Source organism: Drosophila navojoa, chromosome 3, assembly GCF_054131105.1.
Source record: "Drosophila navojoa isolate 15081-1374.11 chromosome 3, UAZ_NAV_1.0, whole genome shotgun sequence".
Classification (NCBI taxonomy): Eukaryota; Metazoa; Arthropoda; class Insecta; order Diptera; family Drosophilidae; genus Drosophila; species Drosophila navojoa.
The window spans coordinates 30,468,411-30,478,235 of NC_142891.1; the positions used below are offsets into that span (position 1 = coordinate 30,468,411).

Here is a 9,825-nt window from a genome sequence, read left to right on the forward strand (position 1 = left end):
TGTTATAAATGGTACAGAACTTTTCTCAGCCTCCCATTAAGTCAGCCTTGGCAAATTTCTGATATGTTTACCATTTTGAAGGACCAAATGCTTGAACTACCAAAAAGTAAGCATGATATTCTCAAACGGTTCTTGAAATATTTTGAAATGGAATGGATGGTCAAAGTAAGAATAATAACTTCGTTTCATCACCCTTTGTACGTTTTTTATCATTCACCAAAATATATTTTTCCAGATCGCACCTGATGTTTTCTCTGTGCGCTCACAGATTATGCGAACAACTAGCTCTTTAGAATCCTTCAACGCGGTATTATCGAGAAAATTACAGAAGAAGTTATTCGAGATGAGGACTATGCTTCGTCCGTTATGCTAGCTAGTGCTATTGATGGCGATATAACCGCTCTTAGCACAAAGCGCAAGAAACAAAAAGCAAAGGAAAATAAAATTGAAGACCTTCTCAAGGATTTGGAGAGCAAAAACATTTCCGAAATAGAATTTTTTAGTTGTCTCTTAAACGAAAATAATTACCTAATTAAGTGGGACACCAGCTTCGAAAATGAAGAGTTATCTTCAGATTCTGAAGAGGAGGATATTGATAGCAATTTGCACTTCAGTCAAATGACTGATGTATTAAAATGCATAATTTGGGTTTAGTTTAGTTGGGAATTCGTGTCAAATCGCCAGTCAAAATGTTTATTGCCATATTTGTTTGTTTCACTTCGAAGGCAGTGCATCTTGAATTAGTCACCGATTTAACCTCAAATTCATTTCTTATGTGTTTATCCAGGTTCGTTGGTCGACATGGGCTTGTCCGGAAGCTGTATTGCGACAATGCCACCAATTTCGTGGGTGCTGCACGCACGCTGGACCTCAAGGCAACTTTTCATGGCAACACAGCAGCTATGGAAACGTTTGCTGCGGAGCGGGGCATGGAGTTTGTTTTCATCCCTCCTCGAGGGATGCTGCTGAAAGCGATGGGCAGCGCACGATTACGGCAAGACGAGGTGGCCACCGTGCTGGTCGTACTCGCGGCCAATGATCGCTCCCAGCAGCAATCCCAACGACGGCGAAGTGCTCACGCCAGGGCACTTCCTAATAGGGGGAACGCTCGCGCCGCTGCCACTCGTGTCCACAGAACCAGTCGACGACGCCAAGCTGACACTCTTAAAAAGATGGCAGCTGATATCCAACATAAGCGTCGGTTTGGATCGACTGGTCAATGGACTACCTGCTCAGCCTCCAGCAGAGGTCAAAATGGACGAAGGAGAGGCTCGTGGGAGACGACAACGCTCCTCCACAACAGTGGATGCTAGGCGTGGTAACGGAAGACATAGCCGGAGGAGATGGTAGAGTGCGCGTAATTGTCGTGAAGACAAAAAATGGCACATACAAAAGGGCAATTCATCGTGTTGCCCCACTGCCACTCAACTAATACCCCATATTATTGAGGCCCTGCGGCCTTTCAACGCGGCCGATGTTGAGGCATTTGGATATGCCCTCTTTAGTATATAGAATTAGAAAAAAAGATAATGAAGAAATTGAATTATTCAAATTGTATAGGTTAAGAATGGGAATGCAACCACTGTAAAGTAGTTGTTGTTGTACGCGCTAGCACGGGAGTGTCGCTCACCACACAACCGCTGCTCGTGCTTAGATGAACCCTCTGCTGTGCAAGCTGCGCTTGTGTTACTGTTAAAATTCAATAAAAATAGTACAAAATTGAACACCAGCACTTCGTTCGTGCCTATTTCATAGAGACCGCAAGTTGCAGTCTGTATTTCAAAATATATTATACACTGGCCCATCGACGGACCAGACTCCTTTTGGAAAGACAATGCCAATCATTGAGTGATAGGCGTTTATCTCAGTATTGAAGATAAGGAATTTCGTTTTAGTCCTCGGAATGACCTTTCTTCCTTTAAGTACAAGTGGTATGGGTACTGCTTCGAAGAGAGTGGCATGCTGATTTATGTATATTAGTAGCACGTTGGAGGCGGCCACGTAAGACCCAATCACCATCCAGAAATGGGTTAAGCGCCTGTAATTTACTCTTAGCTTTCAGTGGTTTCTTCTCTTGCCCAAAATCAAGCTATTGCTGCAATTTTACGATGACGAAGTTCCTCGACAGATAGGTATGTCGGCTGATGCTTCTTTTCTCTTGATTTTGCTATAAATCGTAATATGTATGCCATCACACTTATTGGCTTATTTCTTGATAGGAAATTTGTTAATAGTGGGCTCAGGAAGTTTTCTTTTGTTGTTATAGTTGCTACTATAACAGTTTCTGGCTCCTTAAATTGTGGCCACTGATGTGGTTATTTTGTCAACCACTCAGACCCTTACCACCATATGCTGCAATTCCTCTTGAGGCAACATCTGCTGGGTTGTCTGCTGATTTCACGTATTTCCATTCGACGTTCGACAGTCTTTTGTTTATCTCTTTTGACAAACTTATATTTGCTACGCTTGTTCTTTATCCAAGCAAGCGCAATTTGTGAATCACTCCATGCTAGCGTTTTGATGTGATTTCATAATATGCTGGAATTTTGTGTAATAGTTTGCATAGTATGTGGGATGCACATTGTTCCGATTTGGGGATTGTCTTATTGTTTTTTATGGTGTTCACTTTGCTTTTCGCTGCTAGCGAAGTGCGTATTCCTGCCAATAATTGACGAGACTAGGCACCAGTTCTTCGTCGCAAGTTAGCGGAAATTTCCATGGCTATTGTATGAAGCATTTTCCTTGCAGCGTGACTGGTGTAAGCCTTCCTAGTAGATTAAAGACTCTTGCCAATTGCGACAAAATTAGACGGTTTGTAATGCGCTCTAATTTTGCAATCGGTAACTAAGGTAAAGACATCCTTTTTGGGGTCCCATTGTAGCCCAAGGGTTTTGACAGACTCGTCTTCGTTTATGATTATTTTTTCGGTTGAGCCGCCATCTTCAATTCCAGCAATGATTCTGTCATTATTTGAAACCCATTTTATTAGATGCATGCCTGCCTTTTCTATGATATCCAAGAGTGCTTTTTTAGGGGTTGATGCAGTCCTTTATCAAGTTGCCACCAGATGTGAGGTCATCCATGTAGAAATCTTCTTTTATTGTTCTTATTAGCTGATTGTTTTCTTGGCAACGTTGGTTTGCTAATTCCTGAAGACAGCGAACAGCTAAGAATGGTACGGCTGCAGTCCCGTATGTCACTGTGGTTAATTTGTACTCCTTTATTGGCATTTTTGGGTCATCTCTCCAGAGTATGTACTGATATTGCTGATCATCTTTGGCGACCTTAATCTGGCGGTACATTTTATCGATGTCAGCTGTCTCACATACTTCCATTGTCGCCATTTTATTATTTGGGCCCGACTAGAATCCATTAGAAGTCTTTGCTGACTCTCAATTTAGTAATCAGACTGTTTGGTCTGATTACTGCTTATTGTGGCATATAGTATTTGGCATGGTCGATAGTGTATATCGGTATATGACATAGCTTTGGGTATTGATCCATGAAGTCTTTATATTCCGTAAGTATTTGGGTATGCTTTTTGAATTTTTCCTCCATTTGCATTAATCGTGCCATAGCCTGTTTGCGCGAGGTATTTCGATGATCACCTTTTTGTTTGATGATCTAGCCTGAAACAATCCATCCAAGTTCCGTTTTTTGTCCCAGGGTTTCGTTGACTTTTTTAACATTTCCCAACATTATTAAGGGAAGCAAATGAACGCCAATGATTACATCGATTTTGCTGGATTCATTGAAATGTGGGTCTGTTAGTTCACAGCCCATCCAGTCGTTATTGACATGCATGCCAATTTTCTTGCTCGGTAGAGGTCTTTGCAGTTTTGGCATCACAAGTGCCTGCGTGGTGGTGACAAATTCTGCGCGTCATCCTTGGATTGATTGTCAAGCAAACGCTGTTTCTTAGAATTTTAACATTTTGTGAAATTCCTTGTGTTGTGGAATAATCTCGAAAAACTCATCATCAACATCATCAAGTAAGCATTTGACCTAACGGTAGACACAGTCGTCGGCTGATCGCACATTTGTCTCTAGAATAAGAAACCGAATGTTCTGGATTATGTACATGCATACGTAAACATAGAAGCATAAGGAGACATCCAGAACATTCGATACGTAATAGAAATAAGTATATAAGCATGCTGTAAATCGAGCCAGAAGTTAGTCTGTAAGTTCATTGTGCAAGATCAATGTCAGTGTGTCGGCTCGGTCAGTTCAAATCGTCGCGGTACGTGAAGTAGTGTACTTGTTACTGAATATTTTTGTTGTGTTAAATAAACTTATTGCGTTGCACCTACATATACCGTGTTTCATTTAAGATAACCCTTAACAGGTTATGGGCCCAGACAGTGCTAAACGTGTAATGTAGTGTGAAATCGAGTGCAAGTACAAAAGTGAATTAGTGGCAAATTTGTAACTAAATAAAGACAATGAAAATGGAGCCATTAAATATGAAAATTGAACGATTACGCGACAAAGACAATTGGCATTTGTGGTGTTTTATGATTCGTACGCTATTGGAAGAAGACGACGATGTTCTTGCCGTTTGTGAAGGTAGTTTGACGTGTCCGACACAGGAGTCTGCAACATACGAGAGAGACTCGAAAAGGTTCTTGAAAGCTGATAAGACTGCAAGGAAAATAATTATTCATTCTATCGAGAGAAGACCGATGTAATTGATTGTGAGCTGCAAAACAGCAAGAGAAATCAGAAGAAAATTTATCGACTATTCAGAAACAGTTTTTTGATTTCAAATGGATTGAAAGTGAGAGTGTGGACTACAATATTTCAAAGTTGGAAGTTTTGTGGAGCAAGATGAAAAATCTTGGAAGTGCTGTGCCTGAAACAATGTTAATGTCGCGAATCCTGTCATCTTTGCCTCAAAAGTTTAACTATTTTCATAGTGCGTGGGATTCGGTTGAAAACAGCAAAAGAACATTGAACAATTTGACGACTCGTTTAATGACAGAAGAAATGCGGTCAAAAGAACAAGAAGTGGTACCTGAAGAGTCAACAGCGTTAGTTGCCGGCAACGGAAAAAATAAAAGAGAACATGAAAATAAGAAGAAAATTATGAAGTGCTATAACTGCGGCGTGATGGGACATCTGAAGAAGGACTGCTACAGGTGTTATATATGCAAGAAGAAAGGCCACAAGAGCAACACCTGTCACCAAAGGAGAAATGCAGGAAGTCAAGCGGAAAATAATCAAGGAGAATCGGGTGAATCATCGAGGAAAGGATTGATTGCGAGAAGGGACGGCAGAGAAGATGACGTGTGGGTGATCGACTCAGGAGCTTCTGATCACATGTCAAGGCGTCGAGATTGGTATTCTACTTATGAAGAATTTTTGGAACCCCTGAGGATAGGCGTAGGTAACGGTAAATATATCACGGCGCACGGAAAAGGTAATATTGATATTGTAACTTATGTCAATAATAATAAAAGGGCGACGACAATGTTTGATGTTTTGTATGTTCCGGACTATTTTTTTTTTTATTATTTTCTATACAATTTATTTTCTATTATGTCCGCTGCAAAAAGGAGTGTTGATTGTCTTATTAAAAATGAAGGAACACAGTGTTTGCTGAGACGTGATAATAAAATAATTGCAACGGGTTCTAGGTTCGGAAACTTATTAAAATTAGATGCGAATGTTTTGATGCCAAAATTGTGTAATTTAACAAGAACAAGTAAGAAAACTCTAGTCGAGAGTGCTCGACTAGATACTACCCTGAACCAAAATAATAGAAAAGCACATTTAGTATGGTTCAAATTTCAATTTCGATGTATTTAAAAATATAAATTAAATAGAAAACTCATTTAATTAAATAAATAAAAATTTTGAAACAATTAAAAGAGATAATTCCGACACGCTCCGGGTTTGAGCCCAAGACCTTGTGATCAAGCGCCGCGCTTTCTACCTTGACGCCACCCTTCTGTTTTAATTTTCAATGTCAAAAGTGAAATAGATTCACTGCTACAGCGCCATCTACCAAATCTAAGCCAAACTAACTGCTGATGTGACTTTAAGAATGTGCAAGAACAACCAAACTAACAAAAATGTTAAAATTTCAATTTCGATTTTTGAAAAAATATAAGAGAAATTTAATCACAAATATATAAAAGTTTTGAAGCAATTAAAAGAAAACTACAATACGCCCAGCAGGATTTGAACCGGGGACCTCGCGATCGAGCGCCGCGCCCTCTACCATGACGCCACTCCTCTGTTCTCATTTGCAATGTCAAAACTGAAATAGATTCACTGATGCAACGCCATCTAGCAGAACTAAACGAAACTAACTGCTGATGTGATTTAAAGAATGTGCTAGAAGATGTTTGAATGTATGTGTGCACACGTATAGGAAAACTGCTGTTGCTGCAGCACGTGCGTTTGTTAATTGGCCAAACATTTTGTTATTTTTTAACGTCGATTGACTAAACCGAATTTAATGAAACTTTCAGCATATGATCTACATATTCTATTGAATATTTGGCATTTAAAAAAAAACATGTCAAATCATTCACAATTAGCTATACTAGCATCTGACCTTCACTGGGGATTCTGGTGAATTTGGAGCCGGTATCCAAAATATAACAAAAACCGAAATTGTATAAAATGCATTGCAATATACTTTTGAAATTTGGAGACTATAGCTCTAAAAATGTAGGAGTTATAAATTTATAACCTATTGCTCTTGGGTTGCGCTGCAGTGTTGGCAATATTATGAGAACTTATTTGTTGAAAAATTTAATTTTTAGACGTACGATCGTAATGAAACTTACAGAACGTAATCATTATGTTTAAATGTATGTGCATACCGAAGCACAAGTCTCTAGTATTTGATATACGACTTTTACAAAGATGAGGGTGAGGGGGTGGATTTAGGGGTGGGGGGTAAATTTTAACAAAAACCGAAATTGTCTAAAATACATCTTAATATACATTTTAAATTTGGAGACTCTAGCTTGAAAGATGTAAGAGATATAATTATTTAAGTGATCTTCGATAAGGTTTTTTATCGATAAAAAACTATCGGAATGAGTTATCGTTTTTTAGTGAAAAACTCGATATGCGCGCTGTTTTTACGGACATTTTAAAAAAAAGTTGAAGTCTCTAGCTCTTATATCTTCTGAAATCGACGCGTTCAAACATACGGACGGACGGACGGACGGACGGACGGACAGACGGACAGGGCTAAATCGACTCAGCTCGTCGCCCTGATTAAGAATATATATACTTTGTGGGGTCTGCCACGCCTCCTTCTGCCTGTTACATACATTTTAACAAAACCATTATACCCTGATTTCCCATTTTCAATGGGTTCAGGGTATAAAAATAGAATCGAAAGAAAGTGATTCTTTACAAGTATGGCACGAGAGGTTTTGTCATCAAAACGTTCGACATGTTCGCGATTATTTGAAAAATAAGAATATTGATTTTCTAGAAAATGATTTCTTTTGTGAAGGATGTGCTTATGGGAAGCAGCATCGGCTAACATTTCACAAAAATATTGACCGTGCAACAAAGACACGAGAGATAATTCATACTGATGTTTGCGGTCCGATAGTGGATAGACTCTCTATTGGTAAAAAGTTGTATTTTGTTAGCTTTAAAGATGATTATTCAAGTTATCGGGAAGTTTATTTTATACGTCATAAGTCGGAAGTATTTGAAAAACTCCAAATTTGTATTCAGGCAGTTCAGAATCAATTTCATGAAAACATTAAAGAAATTCACAGCCATGGGGGTAGAGAATATATTAATAAAGAAGTTAAATTGTTCATTAATAAGAAGGGAAAAAAAAACATATTGTTAATGCTCCTTATACACCTGAACAGAATGGAGTTGCGGAACGTGAGAATAGAACTATTATTGAAGCTGCACGATCAATGTTGCATTCTAATTCTGAGTTACCATTATTTCTATGGGCAGAAGCAGTAAACACTGCAGTTTATGTAATTAACCGCACAGGTCCAACAAAACATGTGGTTCAAGAAAGAGCCAGATATCGGAAATCTTAAAATTTTCGAGACTGAATGTTTTGTACATGTACCAAAAGAAAAAAGGAGAAAATTAGATAAAAAGTCTATTAAAGGATTTATAGTAGGATACGTTGAAAATTGGATATCGTGTATATGTTCCAAATATGAGAGATGTAATTATAAGTAGAGATGTATGTTTTAAACCAGAAAACTTTACAGCTCAGTTTAAAAAACCTGAAATTTTAGTTGACAATTCTGAAAGTGAGACTAATGAAAGTGAATACGAAAATAATAAAATTGAAGATGAATCAACTGAACATAATAATAGTGAAATGGGTCGGCAATTGCGAGATAGATCACAGATTCGTATGACACATTTTTATGGTTGCCCTGTTACATTTATTACACAAAGCTTGCCTTTAAATTATAATGAAGCGTTAAAGTCTGATTATAAAGAGTACTGGCAAACTGCGATGCAAGAAGAAGTTAATTCTTTACATGAAAATAGAACTTGGGTTTTTGTTCCAAAACCTGAAAATAAAAAGGCTATCAATAGTAGATGGGTTTATACAAAGTAGCTCAATCCAGACGGCTCGGAAAGGTATAAAGCGCGTTTATTAAGGGTTTTTATTAAGGGTTATTCACAAAAGGAAGGGATCGATTATAAAGAGACTTTTAGCCCTGTAGTTAGATTTGATACCGTGAGATTTCTGTTAAGTGTAGCTGCTCAAGAAAATCTATTTCTTGGTCAGTTTGATGTAAAAACAGCCTTTTTATATGGTACTCTTAAGGAAAATATTTATATGCATCAGCCAGAGGGTTTCGAAGATGGTACCTCTTCTGTTTGCAAATTGTTCAAGAGTTTGTATGGGTTAAAACAAGCTCCGAGGTGCTGGACAGAGCATTTTGCAAATGTTATTAAAAATCTGTGATTTACACAAAGTATTTATATATACTCTAAAAATAATTACAGAATTTTGTTAACGATTTATGTAGATGACGGGTTAATTGCTGCATCCAATGAATTTTTAATTGATAATCTATTTGAGAGTTTGAGCAAGGAATTTAAAATAACAAATACAAAAAAAGGAAACATGCTTCTTAGGAATAGAAATACTGAAGCAGCCAAATGGTTCTATCTTCATATATCAAGGAAATTATATACGGAAAATTTTAGAAAAATTTAATATGATAAATGCGAACATTGTCTCCACGCCAGTTGAATGTAATTATGATGAAAATGTATCTGAACAAAATAATTGTAATGCACCTTACCGCGAAGCAATAGGAAATTTAATGTTTTTACAAGTTGTTTCAAGGCCAGATATAAGTTTTTCTGTTAATGTAGTTTCCCGAGAGTTAGGAAACCCGAAGCAGCATCACTGGACGTTAGTTAAGAGAATATTTCGTTATTTGAAAGGAACGATGGATTTGGGAATTTTATACAGTAAAAATAATAATATTTTTGAGACATATAGTGATGCTGATTATGCAGGTGATAAGAAAACTCGGAAATCTACATTTTGTGTAAATATACGAATGCTGCAATAACGTGGCAAAGTAAAAAACAACAATGTGTAGCTTTATCAACAACAGAAGCCGAATATGTAAGTGCAGCTCTAGCAAGTAAGGAAATGATATGGCTAAAGAAATTGTTTTTTGATTGTAACATTAATTTAAGTAACTACATCTTGTTTATAGATAATATAGGTGCGATTAAGCGAATCAAAAATCCTGAATTTCATCAACGAAGCAAACATATAGATGTTAAATATCATTTTATACGCGATTTATTTGAAAAAGGTGAAATAGATGTAAAATATGT

The 9,825-nt window shown here is 37.5% G+C and overlaps 1 pseudogene; it reads left to right on the forward strand.

The window, feature by feature from the left end:
• The first annotated feature begins 272 nt into the window (after positions 1-272).
• Positions 273-1,732, forward strand: LOC149092003 (uncharacterized; annotated as a pseudogene).
• The last annotated feature ends 8,093 nt before the right edge of the window (positions 1,733-9,825 follow it).